General features: G+C 41.2%; 1 long non-coding RNA gene across 1 annotated transcript in view; it reads left to right on the top strand.

Moving 5' to 3' along the window:
* Positions 1–4,762: 4,762 nt before the first annotated feature.
* LOC144578592 (uncharacterized) overlaps positions 4,763–24,897 on the top strand; it is a 366,916-nt gene continuing 346,781 nt past the window's right edge. Inside the window, exon 1 of the long non-coding RNA XR_013524698.1 lies at positions 4,763–4,891. This is a non-coding gene — a long non-coding RNA (uncharacterized LOC144578592). The remainder of the gene's footprint in view (positions 4,892–24,897) is intronic.

Here is a 24,897-nt window from a genome sequence, read left to right as displayed (position 1 = left end):
CCTGGTTTAGGCTTGGGAGGACACAGGAATCCAGGAATTTGTCCATTTCTTCCAGGTTTACTAGTTTATGCGCATAGAGTTGTTTGTAGTATTCTCTGATGATGGTTTGAATTTCTGTGGAATCTGTGGTGATTTCCCCTTTATCATTTTTTATTGCATTTATTTGGTTGTTCTCTCTTTTCTTTTTAATCAATCTGGCTAGTGGTCTGTCTATTTTGTTGATCTTTTCAAAAAACCAGCTCTTGGATTTATTGATTTTTTGAAGGGTTTTTCCTGTCTCAATCTCCTTCAGCTCAGCTCTGATCTTAGTTATTTCTTGTCTTCTGCTGGGTTTTGAGTTTTTTTGGTCTTGGACCTCTAGCTCTTTCAATTTTGACGATAGGGTGTCAATTTTGGATCTCTCCATTCTCCTCATATGGGCACTTATTGCTATATACTTTCCTCTAGAGACTGCTTTAAATGTGTCCCAGAGGTTCTGGCACGTTGTGTCTTCGTTCTCATTGGTTTCGAAGAACTTCTTTATTTCTGCCTTCATTTCGTTGTTTACCCAGTCAACATTCAAGAGCCAGTTGTTCAGTTTCCATGAAGCTGTGCGGTTCTGGGTCGGTTTCTGAATTCTGAGTTCTAACTTGATTGCACTATGGTCTGAGAGGCTGTTTGTTATGATTTCAGTTTTTTTGTATTTGTTGAGCAGTGCTTTACTTCCAATTATGTGGTCAATTTTAGAGTAGGTGTGATGTGGTGCTGAGAAGAATGTGTATTCTGTGGATTTGGGGTGGAGAGTTCTGTAAATGTCTATCAGGTTTGCTTGATCCAGGTCTGAGTTCAAGCCCTGGATATCCTTGTTGATTTTTTGTCTGGTAGATCTGTCTAGTATTGACAGTAGAGTGTTAAAGTCTCCCACTATTATTGTGTGAGAGTCTAAGTCCTTTTGTAAGTCCTTAAGAACTTGCCTTATGTATCTGGGTGCTCCTGCATTGGGTCCATATATGTTTAGGATCGTTAGCTCTTCTTGTTGTATCGATCCTTTTACCATTATGTAATGGCCTTCTTTGTCTCTTTTGATCTTTGTTGCTTTAAAGTCTATTTTATCGGCGATGAGAATTGCAACTCCTGCTTTTTTTTGCTTTCCATTTGCTTGGTAAATCGTCCTCCATCCCTTTATTTTGAGCCTTTGTGAATCCTTGCATGTGAGATGTGTTTCCTGGATACAGCACACTGATGGGTTTTGGCTTTTTATCCAATTTGCCAGTCTGTGTCTTTTGATTGGTGCATTTAGTCCATTTACATTTAGGGTTAATATTGTTATGTGTGAATTTGATACTGCCATTTTGATGCTAAGTGGCTGTTTTGCCTGTTAGTTGTTGTAGATTCTTCATTATGTTGATGCTCTTTAGCATTCAGTGTGATTTTGGAATGGCTGGTACTGGTTGATCCTTTCTATGTGTAGTGTCTCTTTTAGGAGCTCTTGTAAAGCAGGCCTGGTGGTGACAAAATCTCTGAGTACTTGCTTGTTCGCAAAGGATTTTATTCTTCCTTCACTTCTGAAGCTCAGTTTGGCTGGATATGAAATTCTGGGTTGAAAGTTCTTTTCTTTAAGAATGTTGAATATTGGCCCCCACTCTCTTCTGGCTTGTAGTGTTTCTGCCGAGAGATCTGCTGTGAGTCTGATGGGCTTCCCTTTGTGGGTGACCCGACCTTTCTCTCTGGCTGCCCTTAGTATTCTCTCCTTTATTTCAACCCTATTGAATCTGATGATTATGTGCCTTGGGGTTGCTCTTCTTGCAGAATATCTTTGTGGTGTTCTCTGAATTTCCTGCAATTGAGTGTTGGCCTGTCTTGCTAGGTGGGGGAAATTTTCCTGGATGATGTCCTGAAGAGTATTTTCCAGCTTGGATTCATTCTCTTCGTCCCCTTCTGGTACACCTATCAAACGTAGGTTAGGTCTTTTCACATAGTCCCACATTTCTTGTAGACTTTGTTCATTCCTTTTTGCGCTTTTTTCTCTAATCTTGGTTTCTCGTTTTATTTCATTGAGTTGGTCTTCGACTTCAGATATTCTTTCTTCTGCTTGGTCAATTCGGCTATTGAAACTTGTGCATGCTTCGCGAAGTTCTCGTATTGTGTTTCTCAGCTCCTTTAATTCATTCATATTCCTCTCTAAGTTATCCATTCTTGTTATCATTTCCTCAAATCTTTTTTCAAATCTTTTCTCAAGGTTCTTAGTTTCTTTGCATTGATTTAATACATGATCTTTCAGCTCACCAAAGTTTCTCATTATCCATCTTCTGAAGTCTAATTCCGTCATTTCGTCGCAGTCATTCTCCGTCCAGCTTTGTTCCCTTGCTGGTGAGGAGTTTTGGTCCTTTCTAGGAGGCGAGGTGTTCTGGTTTCGGGGGGTGTTTTCCTCCTTTTTGCGCTGGTTTCTTCCCATCTTTGCGGATTTGTTCGCTGGTCGTCTGCGTAGTTGCTGACTTTTCGATTGGGTCTCTGAGTGGACACCCTGAATGTTGATGATGAAGTATTTCTGTTGCTTGGTTTTCCTTCTACCAGTCTAGCCCCTTCGCTGTACGAGTGCTGAGGTCCGCTCCAGACCCTGCTTGTCTGGGGTGCACCTCTAGCAGCTGTGGCACAGCGAGGGATGCTACCAGTTTCTTTTTCTGCTATCTTTGTCCCAGGATGGTGCCTGCCTAATGTCAGTCTTTTGGATATAGAGGGGTCAGGGAGCTGCTTGAGGAGACAGTTTGTACTTTATAGGGGTTTAATTGCTGAGCTGTGAGCTGTGTTGTTCATTCAGGGCTGTTAGGCTGCTATGTTTGATTCTGCTGCAACAGAGCTCATTAAAAAACCCTTTTTTTTTCTCAAATGCTGTGTTGAGGGGTTTGGGCTTTATTTTTGGATGTCCGTTGAGGTCCTGCCCAGCTAGGATGCAGACTAGTCACTGTTTGCCTGCCGAGGCTCCGCCCTGCTGTTGTGAGGCTCGCCCCGGCTCCGCTGTTCTGCTGTTCTCCGCCACGCCCTGCGGCGGAGTCTCTCTGTTGTAGCGGTTTGCCTCGGCAATGGCAGGCTGCTGTCAGCAGTGGGCGTGAATCTCAGTAGGGACGGGTTGCCTCGGCAACGGCTGGCTGCGTCAGCATGGGCGTGTATCTCAGTAGGGGCGGGTTGCCTCGGTAATGGTGGCCGCCCCTCCCCCTCAGAGCGTCTCGGGCCGTCTGCACGGGGCTTGTTTGAAATCGCGGTTTTGTTCGTCCCACTGGGCCAATCCTAACGCTCTGTTCCTGCAATCCCCTTGGCTGGCCCCCTGTTCAAGTCTAGCTCAGTCTCAAGTCCAGCCCTCTCACGTCTCCAGTTGCCGGTTCAACGGGGCACCCGGACAAGTGCGCCCTGTGGGGAGCGCTGGGTAGGGCCGGCCGCCGCCACCCCGGCTGCTGGCTACGCCAGGCGTAATATCTGCCTGGCGTCCCGCGTCTCCTCTTCACTTGGGAATTTCCCCGTTCCGCGAGCAACAAAGATCAGTCTGGAAATGCAGCTCAGACTCACCTCTCCGCCGACACAACGAGAACTCCAATCCTGGGTTGTTCTCACAGCGCCATCTTGAGTCCTCCCCAAATCATCACTTTAATGAAAGTGCTGGAGGAGCTTGGAACATAGTTTCCACAAGCATGTTTACTAAGGAGCTCCATGCTGTAAGTGAAATGATTTACATCCCTGGGAGTTCCCAGTAAAAAATGTGCACAATACCCTTTAATTTGATCTGCTTTCCCTGTAGCACCTAAATACTTAGGGCAAATAGAAAATAGTTCTGATTTACAGTCCCTATAAAAATTTTAAACAACCTAATAAGATATTTGATCATGGAATTGCCTGAAATAATCTTGGCACTAGTCAGCCATATTTCTTCGAAATGGCCTGTAACTTCAGTGCAAACTCTCAAACATGGATTTTTTCCCCTGCTAATAACAGTCTTATTAATAAAAGAATGATTTTCTTTACTGATCCTCAGCAGCTGTGTTCCGGGTGTATTTGTTCAATAAAGGTAGAGATAATAACTGTCAGTGGAGAGAAAATGTGCTGAGGTTCCCAGGAGAAGCGGTGGAAACAAATCTTTTATTAAATCACATCAAATTGTGTTTCTTGTTTACTTTTTCCATTTTGTAAGTCACAGTCATATCTGCTAGTTTTTTGGAAACCTTGCCTCACATTTGTCAAAAAAAAAAAACTTGGCTCGGTGTTCTTCAGGTTAATGCTGCGTGATCAATCAGGGTGATAAATTTGACATAATTAACTGTTGTGATGGCATTTCTGAGTCTGTTTCTCTTCTCTACCCCTGCTGAAATCATCTGAGATTGGTTAGCTTCTGAACATGTAATCAGATGTGCTGTGGATGCCTAGAAAAAGGGTGGTGGGGAAGTGTCGTGAGTTCTTATCTGTCCACAGGTTAATGGTCTCTGAATAATAACATCCCTATTTCCCTAGGAGGATCTACCCTTCCCTTCCCCTTCCTCCAAGGCAGGTGGCTCAGATGAGCCTGCTTTATTTCTGGTGCTAAGGGTGGGCAAAAAGCCCAGACCTGACCAGTCAAAAGCATCAGATTGGGCCAACCAGAACCAGTGAGAATTCTGAGACATTTGCTATAACTATTGGGAAAGATAATTTTTTGTTTTTTGATTGGAATTCCTGAAAGAACAAGACATAAGCCTACTCTTGGTTATCTTTGCTTTCCAGGGAAAGGTTTTTTTATTTTAATGTTTATTTTCATTTTTTTCTGAGACAGGGTCTCGCTCTGTCACCCAGGCTGGAGTGCTGTGGTGCGATCATGGCTCACGACAACCTCGAACTCCTAGGCTACAGAGATCCTCCTGACTTAGCCCCCTGTGTACTAGAGCTACAGGTATGTGCTATCATGGCTGGCTAACTAAAAATTTTTTTTCTTTTTTTTGAGACAGGGTCTTGCTCTGTCACCCAGGCTGGATCATAGCTCACTGAGGCCTCAACTTCCCATGCTCAAGTGATCCTCCCTCGTCAGCCTCCCAAGTAGTTGGGACTACAAGCATGTGACACCATGCCCAGCTATTTTTTTTTATTTTCTGCAGAGATGGGGTTTCACTGTGTTACCCAGTTTAATCTCAAACTTTTGGGCTCAAGTGATCCTCCCACTTAAGCCTCCCAAAGTGTTGGGATTACAGGTGTGAGCCACCATGCCTGGCCAAAAGAGGGCATTCTTGAAGGAAGTCAAAACAGAGGAAAACAGCTGAGAAATGAAGGGAGATTCCTGATCATGTTGCTTGGATACCAGTGTCTAGCCAAGCCTGAAGTCTTACCCTTAAATTAGGCAGGCTAATATATTTTTGCTTTTTGCCCGAGTCAGTTTAACTTGGGTTTCTGGCACTTACCTCCAAGAGTCCTAAACACTTGTGTTTTCCAAGTTTCAGTCAAGTCTCATGGATAGGAGAGTGTGGTCAGCACCAGCAGTGCCCATGTCCATAGTAAAATGTTAGTCCTCTCCCCTTGCCGCTGTGTCGAGGCTGGAGTAACTGCTCCAGTCCATAGTTCTTCAGAGGGTCTCAGCCCAATCCTGCCAAAGAGTCACATTTCTAGCATTCATCATGACTGCCCTATATCCATGCTCTGAGGATATGACATTTGCCTCTGCTGTGCCTTGTCCTCCCCCTACCTTGTAGCAGATCAGTAGAGCCCTATGAATGCAAGAATATTTCTCTCTGCACCAGAGAGAGACCAGCGTGCTATTTGCATGCAGCCAGCTACCGGAATTTTCTCCCAGCTTTGCATCTCTAAGATCTCAGGTCTATCTTTTTCTTTTCTTTTTTTTTTTTGGCTTTCTCCTTTTTTTTTTTTTTTTTTTTTTGAGACTGAGTTTCGCTCTTGTTGCCCAAGCTGGAGTGCAATGGCATGATCTCAGCTCACTGCAACCTCCACCTCCCGGGTTCAAGCAATTCTCCTGCCTCAGCCTCCCAAGTAGCTGGGATTACAGGCATGTGCCACTATGCCCAGCTAACTTTGTATTTTTAATAAAGGCTGGGTTTCTCCATGTTGGTCAGGCTGGTCTCAAACTCCTGACCTCAGGTGATCCACCTGCCTCCGTCTCCCAAAGTGCTGGGATTATAGGCATGAGCCACCGCGCCTGGCCTCAGTCCATTTCTAGCTCTTGCCTTGCCCTACTTGAATTAAGTGGTGACCTGATTTGTGGGGGAAGAGATGACGTGGGCAGGGATGTGGTCTAACATTCATAGTGCTCCTGTGCTCCTGCTGCTTATCAGACATTGTGCTTGGTTATTTGTGTCTCATCATCTTGTGTTTTCCATAACATATAAGGCTTTTTACGGGCTAGACACTGTGGTAAGTGCCTTACCAGGCAATATCTAATTTAATCTTAATAAAAACAAGAGAAAGGCATTATTACCTCCATATAGAAGCTGAGGCTCTAGCTTATTTCCCCTGTATCATACAAAGAGGAAATGGCAAAAGCAGGATTTCAATTCAGGTCTCAATGACTCTGAATCCAGTTTTCTTAGCTCCAACATTAGCACTTGTTGTATTTCTTTTTTCCTTTCCAACTTTTATTTTACATTCAAAGAGTGCATGTGCAGGTTTGTTCCATGGGTAAATGGCACCTTGCGGAGGTTTGGTGCACAGATAATTTTGTTGCACAGGTAATCAGCATGATACTTGGCTTCACCCTTCTCCCACCCTCCATCCGCAAGCTGGCCCCAGTGTCCATTGTTCCTTTATTTGTGTTCATGTGTACTGAATGTCTGGCTCCCACTTATAAGTTAGAACATGCAGTATTAAGGCCGGATGTGGTGGCTCACTCCTGTAATCCCAGCACTTTGGGAGGCTGAGGTGGGTGGATCACCTGAGGTCAGGAGTTTGAGAACAGTCTGGCCAACATGGTGAAATCCTGTCTCTATAAAAATACAAAAATTAGCCAGGTGTGGTGGCAGGCACCTCTAATCCCAGCTACTTGGGAGGCTGAGGCAGGAGAATCACTTGAACCCAGGAGGTGGAGGTTGCAGTGGGCCAAGATTGTACCACTGTACTCCAGCTTAGACAACAGAGCGAGACCCCATCTTAAAAAAAGGAAAAGAACATGCGGTATTTTGTTTTGTGTTCCTGTGTTAATTGACTTAGAAGAATGGTCTCTAGCTCCATCTGTGTTGCTGCAAAGGATACAGTCTCATTCTTTTTTATTGCTGTGTCACATTCCATGGTGTATATGTACCAGGTTTTCTTTATCCAGTCCACAGCTGATGGGCATCTGGGTCGATTCCATGTCTCTGCTCTTGTAAATAGTGCACTTACTGTATGTATTGTCTTGTTGATAGGCATCTAGGTGTCTCTGCTATTGTGAGCGATGCGCTGGTCATATTGTCTTGTTGGTAGGCATCTAGGTTGAGTCTGTGTCTCTGCTATGGTGAGTAGTGCACCTGCTGTATTGTCTTGCTGGTCTGCATCCCTCTCACCTGTGAGCTTCCTGATCTCATGCACTCTGTGTTATGTCTGGATCCCCAATCTCCACTTTAGAACCTTGCCTAGAGCAGGTTCTCAAAAACTCTTTACAGAATTAAAGAATCTTTATTACAATGTCAGAAGGTGAGTGTTTTCTTTCCATTTTACACATGAACAAATTTAGGCTTAAGATAGTTAAGCAAATTACCTAAGGCCAGGAACTAGAATTCATGAAATATAATCCTATAATCCTGAAATTTCCTCCTTCAGTTGAGAATTGAGGAAAAATATTCTCTAAGCTAAAAAGAGGGGTTTTTGGTATTTTTCTGCATTTCAACATAGGTGGTTTATATGGAATCATGGAAGTAATTTACTACCCTTCTTTTTGTGTGTGTTTTTTAAATTAATTAATTAATTAATTAATTTTATTGCATTTTAGGTTTTGGGGTACATGTACAGAACATGCAAGATAGTTGCATAGGTACACACATGGTAGTGTGTTTTGCTGCCTTCCTCCCCTTCACCCACATTTGGCTTTTCTCCCCTTCTTAATGAAGGCCCCACTAGGGGGGGCTACCATGCAGAAAAAAGCGCATGCATTGTTATGAAAGAAAGCGACATCTACGTTACTGCATCTGTATTTGAGCTCCTTATAACTTGCAAGCAGGCAGAACATTGTTTAAAGGTACTGGACAAAGCTCAAGTGAAAATGATCCAGTGGGGAAATGTTTTATGGAAGTTGAACTGATTATTTTAGGAATCTGAGTTGCAATTTTTCACTTCTTAGTTTCTGGTCTCTTGAGTCCTTGTCTATGTCATGAACAAATTTGATACGGAATCCTGGAGACTTTGCCCAGTGCAAGGAGCAATGTAGAGGAAGGCACTTGAGCTCAATGTGTAGAAAGAGGCAGTGAGGTAGGTGAGTAGAGACAGCAGCTGGGACCCTGCAGGATGGACTGACATCTCTAAAGAGCACCTCAAGGAAGCACATTTCCTGGGGCACTTAAGAACATGGAGCCCAGCCAAGGGTCTGGTGTAGTTCACTCTATCTGAAAGCACTGACACTCTGTTAAGCTAGTGATGAGTTTTCTCTTTTGTATTTCCTCCCAACACCAAGACCAAGCAAAAATGCAAGGCCACAAAGAACAAGAGGCAGTTTCCAAGGTCTTTGGGTCTCTAGGATAGTTTTTGACCTCCTTCACGCTGCTGTCATCCTCCGGGCTGCTTGTGCTTTTGGAGTAGTCATTGGCAGATTAATAAGTTTCCTGAAAGTTAAGAGAAAATACCAGCTTAAAGCAGTACTAAATTTTTCAAAAGTGTTTTTTATGTAATGGGGGAGGGCAAGAGGGTGAAATATGATAATCACCCTGATATACTCATGGAAGAATCTAGGTTGTGTTATTAGCTGAAATTCCCAGCCATGAAGACAAGAATACATATAATTCACCCACATTTTCACCCAGCCTCCCATCTATCCACCTATCCACCTATTTGTCATCCATCCATTCACTCATCCCCCCACTTATCCATTAATACATCTGTCCATCTACCTGCTCATCTGTCATCCATCCATCCATCTGTCCATCAGCCTACTCATCTATTGTCCATCTATTCATCCATCTATTCACCCTCCTATCCACCCATTTGTCATCCATCCATTCACTCATCTGCCCATTTATCCATTAATACATCTGTCCATCTACCTGCTCATCTGTCATCCATCCATCCATCTGTCCATCCCCCTACTCAGCTATTGTCCATCCATTCATCCATCTATTCACCCATCTATCCACCATCCATACACCCACCTATCCATCCACCCATCCATCCACTCACCAATCTATCCACCATCCATCCATCAATTACCTATCCATCAATCCATCTATCCTTCATCCATCCCTCCATCCACTTACCAATCTATCCACCATCTCATACACTTGACCCATCCATCCATTTGTCAATCCATCCATTTACCCAACCACCATCCATCCATCTATCCACCTGCCACCATCCACCCACCAATTTACCCATCTACCATTCATACACCCACTCATCCATCCTTCCACCTACCTATTTATCCATTCATCCATCCACACACCCACCTATTCATCTATCAATCCATCTACCCTTCTGCTTAACATTTACCAAGCATATATAATGTGCCGGGTGTTGTTTAGGGTTGCCAACACTTGGTTCTCAGGAAATTCCAAGACTGCATTTTTTTTGCTATAAAGTAATTTTGGAAGGCAAATTTGCTTGAGGTTTTTGTTAAAGTGAAGCAAAATATAATATCGAGTTTATATAGATTTTGGCTCTTATATAACTGTATACTTGGCATTGAAAACCTATGCAGCTTATCCAGGAATAGATGGTCTGTGGTACAAGTTGCTGTATCATACGGAAAGATGGGCTGCAAGACACAGTTTTTGTTTAGGCTTCGTGTTTCATTAAAAGCTGTGAAATTGTTGAGCTCAAGTTGTTGTTTTGCTTGGTCAGGTGTTGCTAGTCAGCTAAAAATAAGTCTGTATCAGTGAACATCTTAGACTCCAAGAAAACTCAGATGTGAGGGAAATAATTTAATGTACTTGCACTTTGTTACATGACACCACATTGAACATGAGTAGAGTTCTTTGAACAGAGGTGGTAGAGCGTGTTGGTAAGAATCACATAGCCCTAGTTCAAATCTGCTTCCTATTACTGACCTGCTTTGTGGCCTTGGGAAAGTTCCTTACCCTCTCTGAGACTTAGTTTTCAAAACTGTAAAATGGGATGAAAAATAATACTTGCCTCATAACCTGATTGTAAGAATTAAATCACATAATGCATGTAAAGCAATTTCCCACCTTTTGAGAGGAGCAAGCTTGCTACTTCAGTGGCACAGGGCACATTTATTCATATTCCTTGGTTCACTGGTCTGAGCAAGCTCCTCATATTTGTATTTCCCTTGATTTTGTTTTCTCCTCTGTCCGCAGCTCTCCCTTTAACTGTTCTCCCACACCATAAGCACATTCTAATATATGTAATATACATTTCCCAGTTCTCCTTTCATTTATTTATTTAGATATGTCTAAATCGTTGGCAAAAGAATTTTAAAATGTGTTTCTGATTAATTTACATAAAAAGTTTGGGGCCAAAAACCTTCTTTCCCTCCACTCAGCACCATATTTTTTATTTTATTTTTTTTTATTGCATTTTAGGTTTTGGGGTACATGTGCAGAGAATGCAATACAGTTGCATAGGTACACACATGGCAGTGTGTTTTGTTTGCTTTCTCCCCTTCACCCCCATTTGGCATTTCCCCCCAGGCTATCCCTCCCCACCTCCCCCTCCCACTGGCCCTCCCCTTTTCCCCCCAATAGACCCCAGTGTTTAGTACTCCCCTCTCTGTGTCCATGTGTTCTCTTTTTTCATCACCTGCCTATGAGTGAGAATATGCGGTGTTTCATTTTCTGTTCTTGTGTCAGTTTGCTGAGAATGATGTTCTCCAGATTCATCCATGTCCCTACAAACGACATGAACTCATCATTTCTGATTGCTGCATAATATTCCATGGTGTATATGTGCCACATTTTCCCAATCCAGTCTATCATCAATGGGCATTTGGGTTGATTCCAGGTCTTTGCTATTGTAAACAGATCTGCAATGAACATTCGTGTGCATGTGTCCTTATAGTAGAACAACTTATAGTCTTTTGGATATATACCCAGTAATGGGATTGCTGGGTCAAATGGAATTTCTATTTCTAAGGCCTTGAGGAATCGCCACACTGTCTTCCACAATGGTTGAACTAATTTACACTCCCACCAACAGTGTAAAAGTGTTCCTTTTTCTCCACATCCTCTCCAGCATCTGTTGTCTCCAGAGTTTTTAATGATCGCCATTCTAACTGGCGTGAGATGGTATCTCAATGTGGTTTTGATTTGCATCTCTCTGATGACCAGTGACAATGAGCATTTTTTCATATGATTGTTGGCCTCATATATGTCTTCTTTCGTAAAGTGTCTGTTCGTATCCTTTGCCCAATTTTGAATGGGCTTGTTTGTTTTTTTCCTATAAATCTGTTTGAGTTCTTTGTAAATTCTGGATATCAGCCCTTTGTCAGATGGGTAAACTGCAAAAATTTTTTCCCATTCTGCTGGTTGCCGATTCACACTAGAGACTGTTTCTTTTGCTGTGCAGAAGCTGTGGAGTTTCATTAGGTCCCATTTGTCTATTTTGGCTTTTGTTGCCACTTCAGCACCATATTTTTGAAAACCCTTCATGTTGCTCTATACAAACCTAATTAAATCCTGACTGTGGCCTAAAGTCCATGTATGCATAAAGTACAATTTGCTTATCCATTTCTTGAGTGGTTATTGTAAAGGAACATCAAAGTCTGTGCTGTCACAAGCAAAACTATGGCAGACATTCTTATGCATGTATTGTTATGGCCTTGTGCAAATTTCTCTACTGCACGTATATATCCAGATGCGGGTTGTTGGGTAGATGAATAGTTAATTGCACTGAGTACTGAGAAATTGTTACTTAGAATGGCTGCTCAGTTTACACTTCTAACTAGCCCTTAATGTTCTCTGACTTTGTAGTTTTTACCCATCTGATGGCTCTAAAGTGGCATCTCATTGTTTTAATTTGCTTTTCTCTGATTATTACTGATGTTGAGTATCTCTTCATATGCTTATTAGCCATTAGTGTTTCCTCTTCTATTAATTTTATTTTCGTAGGCTTTGCCTATTTTTCAACTGGGTTTCCTGAGATTGTCTTGCTGTTTTTCAGGAGTTTCTCTCCATGTTAATCCTAGTTTCATTTTAGACACTGAAGATACCTTCTTACAGTCTACCAATGTGTTAAATGTGTAGATGATGTCCTTTTCTGAGCAGAAACCTCAATTGAAATCTGGTCAAATACTTCATCTTTTCCCATTATGGCTTGTTCTTTTAAATCTTGCTCAAGACCTTGCTCAATTCAAAGTTGCAAAAATATTTTCTACATTTTGTTTGATTACTTTTATGATTTACCTTTCGCGTTCAGATGTAAAGGAAAAAATCCAATTTAATCCTTCTCATACAGTAAACCATCCTCCCCAAAACCTACCAAGTTACTCATTCCCAACTGAGTTAAGTCACCACGCCTCCTACATATGTGGGGATGTTTCTGGAATCTCTGTATTGATGCATTGATCTCTTTAGCTGTTCCTGTCTGTACCACAGTTTTTGAAATTACTGTGGCTTAGTAATAGGTCATGATATTCAGTATAATGAATCCTTCTCCTTCATTTTTCAAAATTACCTTAGATATTCCTGCATTTATATATTTAGATACATTTTAGTATTAGTTTGTCAGAGTTCTCAAATTGTGCTGGAATCTTGATTAGAACTGCATTAAATCCATGGATTAATATTAGGAGAAAGTAATATCCTTACAATGTCAGCTTATCCTATTGAAGGACACAGTGTTTGTCCTAAGTTACTCAGGTTTTTAAAAGTGGTCTTTATAAGAGCTTTACTTTTCTCCATGAAGTTCTATGCATTCATTTTTAGGTTAATTCCTGGATATGTTATATGTATAACTGTTTAAAAAATAATCCAACTATATATATATATATATGTAAGCATGATAGCAACTATATATAGTTACAGAACTATATATCTAACTATATATAGTTACAGAACTACATAGTTACATAACTATAGCTATATAACTATATATCTAACTATATAGTTATATAACTATATCCATATACCTAACTATATATAGTTGTATAACTATAACTGTATATCTAACTATAGTTATATAACTATAACCATATAAACCCAGCTATATAACTATATATAGATATATAATTATAGCCTAACTGTAACTACATATAGATATATAACTATAACTATATATAGATAATTTTGTAGTTATGTATAGTTATATAATTGTATATCTATACATAAGACCATATATAGTTATATAACTACATATAACTATATAGTTACATACATAACTATATATGTATATACAACTATGTAGTTATATAACTGTGAGTATATAAACCTAACTATAGTTATATAATTATATATCTGACTATATATAAAACCATATATAGTTATAGAACTACATATAACTATATAGTTTATATATATGGCAACTGTATATAACTATAGCTATATATGGATATAGTTGTTATCATGTACTTATTGTCATTCTTGTAGCTGTTATAAGTGGGGAAAAGTAAAGAGGGATACTCTCTAAACATCTTTAGGAGTTGTCATGATATTCTGGAAGTAACATGATTGTGGAGTCATTCTCATATGGGTTCTGCTCTGACTCCACCATTAACTGTGTCACCTTGAACACATTTCTTAAACTTACACAGTGGGAATAATGCTTATCCTACTGGTATTCTAGGTGTGGTGAGAAGACAAAATGACACCACAAACTAGTAATGAATACTGTGACTGGCACACAAAAGCACTTGGAATGCAGTTCCTTTTCTTCTCTAGTGAAAACCTGCTAAATTTGTCAAACAGCCACACCATTTCCCAACAAAATACACTTTTCTACAGAGACTGGGTGTACAGGTTGAGAAAAATTAAAAAGAAAATTTATCCTTCCAAGCATCCCCTTTTCAAAGACACTTCTGTTTTTTCATCTTTAGAATGTGAACTCCTTGAGAACAGGAAGCACCAGGAACTCCACACATCTATTCCTGTCCTGTGGTTTACCCACACCAGTCATGGGAAGCCCATCCCCCTTGTTAATGATTGGCTCAGGGATGGGCGAACCCATGCCAATCTGGGCCAATGAAATGCTAGGAGGGACTTGATGCTTCTGGAGAAGGACATTTTTGTCCTTCACTCTGTGTGAGTTAAAGAGTTCAGTGCCCCAGTTTCTGCTGGCAGTCACCTTATATTGGTGAGGGGATCAACCTTAGGATGAAGCTCACCTTGTGTAAGTAGAGACAGGGTGCCATGAGCAGAGAAATTCTGGGTTTCTGATATCAGCATTGAGCTGCTGTGTCAACCAATGAAACCAGCTTCCCCTTTCAACTTTCTATTATGTTAATACAAATAATGCTCTTTTCGATTTAGTCACTTTTTTGTTTCTGTTTTGTTTGTCAAGACAGAGTCTTGCTCTGTCACCCAGGCTTGAGTGCAGTGGCACCGTCATAGCTGACTGCAGCTTTGAAACCTTGGGCTCAAGTGATCCTCCTGCCTCAGCCCCGTGAGTGGCTGGGACTACAGGCACACATCACCATGCCTGGGTCATTTAAAATTTTCATTTTGTAGAGACAGGTGTCTCATTCGGTTGCCTGGACTGGTCTGGAATTCCTGAGCTTGAGCAACCCTCCTCCTCAGCCTCCTGAAGCACTGGGATTCCTAGCGTGAACCACTGTGCCCAGCCAATTTGGTTAGTTTGAGTAAAAATGTCTTTTATTTGCACTCTAAAGCATTGTAGTGGATTCAGACCTAAAGTCTTTGCCCTGAGCCTGCAAATAATTGATGCTTAAAAAGGTATGATAGTGAACACAAATGCGGGAATCATACCGACTCCATAGAGTGTCGTGCATTGCACAATCTGTGTTCTGTAGATTCTTTGAGCTTCCTAATTGCCTTTTAATAGAGAATACAATCCCTTTTTCTTTCTAGTGAAGATACAGATTTACTCTCATCTGTGTCTTTCAGGTCAGGTAACTGAGGATCAAAGAGGTTTTGTGATATGCTGAAATTTGAATAGAGAGCTAAGCAGTAGTTATGATACGAACCTGTCTTTTCACTCCTACTTTAGTACATTTTCTAATATGCTCAATCTCCACTAGGCTGTGAGAGCCTTAAGGGTAAAAGCTACATTCTTACATATTTTTTGTCACCATAATGCCTAGCAGACTGTTTCTTTTGGGTCACCAATGAGTGTTAGAAGGATAAACACATAAGTAAATGACTTGTTACGTCTTGAGAGCAGCTTTCATGCAAAGGCAGAGGAAATGATACCTCCTTCTGAAGTGTTTTAACAATGTCCAGTGGTGACAGTGTCCCATTTCAAAGGCAATATTTCTGGGTGTGATTTTGTCCCTGGTATATCTCTAGGTCCAGGCTTTTAGCACGGTCATAACAGGCAGTTATGCCATTGCAAAGGCTGTACTGAATAGTGACTCTTTCAGACACAGAGGCAGAAGGAAGCAAATAGCAAAGTCAGAACAGGTAGTTGAGAGCTGTCATCCTGGATGCTCCTGGGAGCAGTTTGCACATAACACGTAAATCAGGTTCAGGGTCTAATTAATACAATGACTTTAGTGCCATTTGCTTCAGTATGAATTCTGACACATGATCGTTGGGTTTATCAGTAATGTGCCCCATAAATCCGGTTAGCATTTTCTTCTGGGTGCCGCACCTAGGGAAGCTTCTTAAGTACCTTGAAGGTCCTTATCCAGCTCTGGCCTTGAATCTCAAGAAGGTTTGGAGGCACTTCAAGCTCTTGACTGAGTATAACATTACTGCTGTGATTTGACTCCTTTGTGCCTGGCTGGAAGATCTTCTGGTGAAAGATCTCAAAGCTTAGATGAGGAGGTTCCCTCCCAGTGGGCTTTGGTATTCTTAGAAGGAGTCCTGGTGCTGGGGGAGTATCTAGATTTTCACTGGTTGTTTCTGTTTGCTCGGTGTCACTTCATTTGGTGAATTGCCCCTCACCTATGCAGCATGACTCTGGGGCTGCCATCTATGAAACTCTACCCCAGGCTGCAGAGCTGGGTCTGTAATTCAAACTGGTAAATCCAAGCTCGCTCTCTCCTGGGAATCTGATTCTTTTCTTTTTTTTTTTTAATTGCATTTTAGGTTTTGGGGACATGTGAAGAACATGCAAGATTGTTGCATAGGTACACACATGGCAGGGTGATTTGCTGCCTTCCTCCCCACCACATATATCTGGCATTTCTCCCCATGCTATCTCTCCCCAACTCCCCACCACCCACTGTCCCACCCCTATCTCCCCCTGACAAACCCTAGTGTGTGGATGCTCCCCTCCCTGTGTCCATGTGTTCTCATTGTTCAACACCCACCTATGAGTGAGAACATGCAGTGTTTGATTTTCTGTTCTTTTGTCAGTTTGCTGAGAATGATGGTTTCCAGGTCATCCATGTCCCTACAAAAGGACATGAACTCATCATTTTTTATGGCTGCATAGTATTCCATGGTGTATATGTGCCACATTTTCCCTGTCCAGTCTATCATCAATGGGCATTTGCGCTGGTTCCAGGTCTTTGCTATTGTAAACAGTGCTGCAATGAACATTCGTGTACATGTGTCCTTATAATAGAATGATTTATAATCCTTTGGATGTATACCCAGTAATGGGATTGCTGAGTCAAATGGAATTTGTAGGCCCTTGAGGAATTGCCACACTGTCTTCCACAATGGTTGAACTAATTTACACTCCCACCAGCAGTGTAAAAGTGTTCCCATTTCTCCACATCCTCTCCAGCATCTGTTGTCTCCAGATTTTTTAATGATTGCCATTCTAACTGGCATAAGATGGTATCTCAATGTAGTTTTGATTTGCATTTCTCTAATGACCAGTGATGATGAGCATTTTTTCATATGTTTGTTGGTCTCATGCATGTCCTCTTTTGTAAAGTGTCTGTTCATATCCTTCTCCCACTTTTGAATGGGCTTGTTTGTTATTTTCTTGTAAGTTTGTTTGAGTTATTTGTAAATTCTGGATATCAGCCCTTTGTCAGATGGGTAGATTGCCACCATTCTGTTGGTTGCTGATTCACTCTAATGACTGTTTCTTTTGCTGTGCAGAAGCTGTGGAGTTTAATTAGGTTCCATTTTTCTATTTTGGCTTTTGTTGCCAATGCTTTTGGTGTTTTAGTCATGAAGTCCTTGCCTATGCCTATGTCCTGAATGGTTTTGCCTAGATTTTCTTCTAGGGTTTTTATGGTGTTAGATCTTATGTTTAAGTCTTTAATCCATCTGGAGTTAATTTTAGTGTAAAGTGTCAGGAAGGGGTCCAGTTTCTGCCTTCTTCACATGGCTAGCCAGTTTTCCCAACACCATTTATTAAACAGGGAATCCTTTCCCCATTGCTTGTTTTTGTAAGGTTCATCAAAGATCAGATTGTTGTAGATGTGTGGCATTGCCTCCAAGGCCTCTGTTCTGTTCCATTGGTCCATATCTCTGTTTTGGTACCAGTACCATGCTGTTTTGATTACTGTAGCCTTGTAGTATAGTTTGAAGTCTGGTAGTGTGATGCCTCCAGCTTTGTTCTTTTTGCTTAGTATTGACTTGGCTATGTGGGCTCTCTTTTGGTTCCATATGAAGTTTAAGGCGTTTTTTTTTTTCAGTTCTGTGAAGAAGTTCATAGGTATCTTGATCTGTAAATTACTTTGGGCAGTATGGTCATTTTCACAATATTGATTCTTCCTAACCATGAGCATGGAATGTTTCTCCATCTGTTTGTGTCCTCTTTTATTTCATTGAGCAGTGGTTTGTAGTTCTCTTTGAAGAGGTTCTTTACGTTCCTTGTTAGTTGTATTCCTAGGTATTTTATTCTCTTTGTAGCAATTGTGAATGGCAGTTTGTTCTTGATTTGGCTCTCTTTAAGTCTGTTATTTGTGTAGAGGAATGCTTGTGACTTTTGCACATTGGTTTTGTATTCTGAGACTTTGCTGAAGTTGCTTATCAGTTTCAGGAGATTTTGGGCTGAGACGATGGAGTCTTCTAGATATACAATCATGTCATCTGCAAATAGAGACAATTTGACTTCCTCCTTTCCTATTTGAATACACGTTATTTCTTTTTCTTGCCTGATTGCTCTGGCTAGAACTTCCAGTACTATATTGAATAGGAGTGGTGAGAGAGGGCATCCTTGTCTAGTGCCAGATTTCAAAGGGAATGCTTCCAGTTTTTGCCCATTCAGTATTATATTGGCTGTTGGGTTGTCATAAATAGCTTTTATTATTTTGAGATACATTCCATCAATACCTAGTTTATTGAGGGTTTTTAGCATAAAGGGCTGTTGAATTTTCTCAAAGGTCTTCTATGCATCAATTGAGATAATCATGTGGTTTTGTTTTTGGTTCTATTTATGTGGTGAATTACGTTTATAGACTTGCGTATGTTGAACCAGCCTTGCATCCCTGGGATGAATCCTACTTGATCATGGTGGATAAGCTTTTTGACGTGTTGTTGCAATCGGTCTGCCAGTGTTTTATTGAAAATTTGTGCATTTCTGTTCATCATGGATATTGGCCTGAAGTTTTCTTTTCTTACTGAGTCTTTGCCGGGTTTGGTATTAGGATGATGTTGGTCTCATAAAATGATTTAGGAAGGATTCCCTCTTTTGAATTGTTTGGAATAGTTTCAGAAGGAATGGTACCAGCTCCTCTTTGTATGTCTGGTAGAATTCGGCTGTGAATCCATCTGGACCTGGGCTTTTTTTGGGTGGTAGGCTATTAATTGCTGCCTCAACTTCGATACTTGTTATTGGTCTGTTCAGGGTTTTGACTTCTTTTGTTGGAGATTTAGGAATGTGCCTTTTCTGACTTAGAGGGCCTAAGAAAGCTGAACGAGCCTACAGGAGACAGGGGCTATCTTTGCCTACCTGAGAATAAAAGCAACACCAAGGAGACAGAGGTGGAAAAAGAGAGGATGGTTTTGGTCATTATCAAGTGAGCCTCTGAATCCAGACATGCCCAATGCCTGGATATTCCTGGACTTTTCAGTTTGTCGATCAACACATCCTGTTTCATGCTTAATCCAGTCTTTGATCTGGATAATCTGTCACTTGTAACTGAAAGAATCTTGATGAAGACAGATTCAGAGAGTGTTAAGGAATCAATGTTAGTGTCCCTGAAAAATTCATATGTGGAAGCCCTATCCCCCAGAATGATGGTTTTTGGGGGTGGGGCCTTTGGGAGGTAATTCGATTGAGATGGTATCATGAGGGTGGGACCCAAATCATGAGATTAGTGTCCTCACAGGAAGAGGAAGAGACTGGAACTTTTTCTCTACACCATGTGAGAGAAGATGGCTGTCTGTAAGACATGAAGTGAGAAGATGGCTGTCTGTAAGACATGAAGAGAGCCCTCACCAGTCTCCCTTTTGCACCTTGATCTCAGATTTTTAGGCTCCATAACTGATAAGCCATACAGTTTATGGTATTTTGTTATGGCAGCTTGAACTGATTAAGACAGAGAGGATAAGTGCCTCGTGTGATATCACATAGCTAATGAGCAGCAGACTGGACTTTTCAGTTTGTTGATGCACACATTCGGTTTCCTACATAATCCAGTCTTTGATCCGATTTTTTTGTCACTTGTAACTGAAGGAATCTTGATGAAGACAGACTCAGAGAGTGTTAAGGAATTAATGTTAATGTCCCTGAAAAATTCTTATGTGGAAGCCCTAGCCCCCAGCCTTAGCCCCAGTTCATATGTGGAAGCCCTAACCCCACTGCTGGGATTTGAACTCAGGTGTTGCTGACTTCCAAGTTCATGAAGTCTCCATGGAAATATGAGCTCTGGTGGGAGAAGAATGGATGGAGTAGATGCCAACATTAGTTTCAGTCTTGAGAAGAAAGCCTGGTGATATGGTTTGGCTGTGCCCCCACCCAAATCTCAACTTGAATTGTATCTCCCAGAATTCCCCTGTGTTGTGGGAGGGACCCAGGAGGAGGTAATTGAATCATGGGGGCTAGTATTCCCCTTGCTATTCTCATGATAGTGAATAAGTCTCACAAGATCTGATGGATATATCAGGGGTGTCTGCTTTTGCATCTTTCTTATTTTCTTTTGCCACCACCATATAAGAAGTGCCTTTCACCTCTCCCCACGATTCTGAGGCCTTCCCAGCCAGGTGCCACTATAAGTCCAGTTAAACCTCTTTTTCTTACCAGACTCAGGTATGTGTTTTTCAGCAGTGTGAAAATGGTCTAATATACCTTGGTTTGCAGGGAGTTTGGTAGTGGGATCAGGGGCAGCTAGGTTACCTGAAGAGGAAACAGACGGCCTTTGAAATACAACCTAATTCCCTTCACCACTTTACTTCAGTTGCTAAACTAAATAAAAATTGCCATTTTTTTAGTGCTTACTAGTTGGGAAGTATTGTACTAATATTTCATCGGGTCATCCAAATCACCCTAGGAAAGAGATACTATTGTCTCTTTTTGAATGACTTTCCCAGAGTCACATGATAGTGGTGGAGCTGGGATGGAGCCTTTTTTGGTCTGAATTGTGTCCCCCCAAAATTTGTATGTCGAAACCCTAATCCCCAGTGTAACTGTATTTGAAGAGGTTACCTTCATAGAGGTAATTAAGGTTAAATGAGGCCATTAGGGTGGGGCCCTAATCCAGTAGGGCTGGTGATCTTTCAAGAAGAGGATGAGACACCAGAGTTCTCTCTCTGTGTCCTCGCACACTCAAAGAAAAGGTCATGTTAGCACCCAGCAAGAAGGCAGACATCTGCAAGGCAGGAAGAATGATCACGTAAGAAACTTACATTTCCACCACCTCAATCTTAGACTTCTTGCCTCTCTATAACTGTGAAAAAATTAATTTCTGTTGTTTAAGCCTCAAGTTGTGGGATTTTCTTATGGCAGCCCAAGCAGACTCACACAGAACGTAAGCCTGCCTGGGTCCAGATCTCATCTTCTTAACCACCATGTGGGATTGCTAACATCCACCTACAGGTGCACAAAAATTTAACATACACTAAAAGGACCTTTACAGAGAGTGGTCTGGGGCTGGGGCTGCTTCTTCAAAAGGACAAGAATTGGTCTTGGAGTCCTAAAGCTAGAAGGATAAGTGCAAAGTCATATCTACTTGGCAGGATGAATCCAAACCTTTCACCAGGTGCAAAATAATGTTTTCAGCTCTGCCATCCTTTCTGTCCTATGGGGTAGAATACAAAACAGCTCAGTCTTATCAAGAGAATACAATAAAACTCTTTGCTTGGAAAAGGACAGCTTAATTTCTGTTAAAGGGCCACATTAAGAGCCTAGAAGCAACTCTCTTTGCAGGAAAAAGGAACAATATTAGAGTGATGAATTAGTTCCTTACAACCCAATGACAGACTGATGGATAAACGCAGTGACAGACCCCAAGTTTTATCTTTCTGTAAATCTGCCCCAAAGAAAAAGTCTTTGTCCTTGTAGACACTTTCTGAAAATGGGATTAAAACATGGCAGAATGCCCCACTGTCTGGTCGACATTTGTTATTATTATTGCTGTTAAGTAAGAGCCGGGGTTCAGGTGTTAAAACCCAAGTGTGCAGTAATGATGGTACCACCCGGCTCAGCATAATATGCTTCCCGTGTCTCTCTTGTTTTGCTAGTTGGCTATATCGGCAAGAGGCATATACCACTGGGGCTTAATAAGGTTTAGGGCTGTCCTGTTCTGACTAACTCCCTTTGTGGCCCAAATAAACAACACTATAAAAATCAACATGGGAAACCTTTGTTTATTTTTTTCTTCTGAGAAATGTCAGCACAAAAGCCTTATTTTTCTGCCTTGAAAGTGTTTTAACTTAAATGCCAGTTTAATTCGGGAAATTGTCTGTGGAGGGCCAAGCACATTATTATACTCTCTGTTATGAGGATGGGAGGATGCAGGAGGTGGCATCAGTGGTTATGACAACTCTACATCTTTGAATTGGGGATTGTCGACACTGACCATACATTGGAATCACCTGGAGAGCTTTAGAAAAGTACTGACACACGGGTCTTAACCCAGAGATTTTGATTTTCTCCATCCTGGGGTACAGGCTCACCAATGGGGTTTTATTTTAAGTGTCCAGGTTATTCTGATGTGCAGACACCGTTGAGATCCACTGCTTTAAACCAAGTTTAGAGTTCAGCATTTTCCCCATAAACACCTTAAAGTACAGGAAATAAATGGTATATGCTATAGTTTGATGTTTTTTTGTTGGTTTATTTTGTTTTGTTGTTTTTGTTTTTTGAGGTGGAATCTCCTTCTGTCACCCAGGCTGAAGTGCAGTGGTGTGATCTCAGCTCACCGCAACCTCCACCTCCTGGGTTCAAGTGATCCTCCAACCGCAGCCTCCCAAGTAGCTGGGACTGTAGGCACCTGCTATCACACTCAGCTAATTTTTGTGTAAGTAGAGACAGGGTTTCACCATGTTGGCCAGGCTGGTCAAACTCCTGACCTCATGTGATCCACCTGCCTCAGACTCCCAAAGTGCTGGGATTATAGGTGTGAGCCACCACACTCGGCCTGGATGTGTTTGTTTTTTCCCCCTGAAACTCATGTTGAAATTTGATTCCCAATGTGGAGCTGTTGGGAGGTGGGGCCTACTGGAAGGCATTTGGGTCTTGCGGTGAATCCTTCGAGCATGGCTTGGTGCTGGCACTGTAATAGTGAGTGGGTGCTGGCCCTGATGAGACTGGACTAGTTCCCTTGAGAGTGGGTTGTTATAATACAAGGACACCCCTTGTGTTTTCCTCTTTGGATGTGTCTGTTTCCCCTTTTACCTTCTGCAATGCTGTGTTGCAGTGCAAAAGCCCTCACCAGAAGCAGGTACCAGCACCATGCTTCTTTAACTTGCCGGCCTGCAGAGCTGTGAGCCAAAACCACCTTTTTGCTTTATAGATTCCCCAGCCTCAGGTATTCTATTATAGCAACAAAACATGAGCTAAGACAGTATCTATGCTGTACAAATAAATGTACTGTGTTACCTTGAACAAACTACTTGAGCTCTTTATGTTTCCTCAATTTTCTTGTCTATAAAATTTGGGTAAAAGAAATACCTAACTCATAGGATTGTGGTGAGGATTATCAAATGAAGTATTTAACATGCCTGGCAGAGAAAACACATTTGATAAATGTTGGCTATTATTATTACTGCCATTGTTATTATCATCTGTTAGATGATAAACCAAGAACTAGTAAACTAGAAACTAGTTTTATTTTAAAAGGAGGGGGGATATTTACTGATTCATGTAAACAAATCTATGAAGGGGTAAGGGTAGATCTGGTCTCAGGACAACTGGGTCCATGGACTCAAAACCATTCCTTGTTTCTTGCTCTCTCCCATTTTCCTTCTTTCTCTCATGTTAGCTTCAGGCTCAGGGAGCAGCTTTTCTGCATAGGAAAAAGAGGCATTATTTCAGACTGACCTGACATATACTTTATGTCCAGAAAGGAAAAAGGGACTTTTCTCACCAGTTTCGTTGGGAAAAAATCTTGCGGAAAGTCTTCAGTTGTCCAGAATTGAGTCATTACAGCTCTGTTCACTGTGGTCATGAGGGCGGGGTCTACTCCCAGAGGGAGGAAAAGTGAGGTGCTGAGAAGACAAAAATAACCACCACTACAATGATGAAAAGTCAGTTCTAGTAAGAATGGCTGTATCCCTTCCACAAATGTTTATTAAGCATCTATTAGGGGCTGGACATGGTTCTAGATACCACTTTATAAGATTAGAAATGGATGTTCCATTTAAAAAAATATTGAAGTATAGTTTCATATAGTAAGCTTCACCCATTTATTGAGATATAATTCATATAGAGTAAAATTTGACCTTTTAAAGACCTGCAATATTTTATACCATTTGGTGCTGTAGTAAATGGTAGTAAGTTTTGGAATTGGGAAGCGTTAGGGTTCCAACTTTGTTTTTTTGTAAAATTTGACAAACACAGTTATGTACCACTACCACAATTAAGATACAGAACATTTCAATTATCCCCCAAATTGTCTTGTATGTCTTTCGAGTCCACCCCTTTTTCTTCTCCCTGCCTATGGCAGCCATTGATCTGTATTTTTTTTTTTGTCTCTATAGTTTGCCTTTTGCAGAATGTCATTTAAATGGAATCATACAACATGTGATCTCCTTTCACTTAGCACTTGAGAGTCATACACATCGTGTGCATGAATAGGTCCTTCCTTTTAGTTACTGAGTAGTAGTCCATGGTGTGGGTATGCTGCTCTTTGTTTATCCATTCATGAGCTGAAGTATATTTATGTTATTTCCAAGTTTGGAGTGATTGTGAAAAAGCTGCCAAAAGACTTGCATACAAAATTTTGTGTAAACATACATTTTTTTTTTAAGGAAGTGATGAAGGAAGGAAGGAAGGGAAGAAGGGGGAGAGAGGGAGAGAGGGAGGGAGGGAGGGAGGGAGGGAGGGAGGGAAGGGAAGGAAGGAAATCAAGCAATGAGAGAGACATTGCCGACCTGTATCTAGAGGTTTACAAGTTGATTTCTTTTTTTGAGAGAAGGAAAGAAAAAAAAATAATAAGTAAAGGAGAGGAAGAAAGAGGGAGAGTAAAAGGAAATATTGCTTTATTCTGAAAAATATTGGGTATTAATAATGGCCAATCAATGTTTCATTTAAACTTATGAGTAGGTGTGATGTGGTATTGACAAGAATGTATATTTTGTGTATTTGAAGTGGGGAGCTCTATAAATATTTATTAAGTTTACTTGTTCCGGATCT

This window comes from Callithrix jacchus, chromosome 12 (assembly GCF_049354715.1).
Source record: "Callithrix jacchus isolate 240 chromosome 12, calJac240_pri, whole genome shotgun sequence".
Taxonomy (NCBI): Eukaryota; Metazoa; Chordata; class Mammalia; order Primates; family Cebidae; genus Callithrix; species Callithrix jacchus.
Note: the sequence above shows the minus strand (reverse complement) of the source record. Positions and strands in the feature narration are given on the sequence as shown.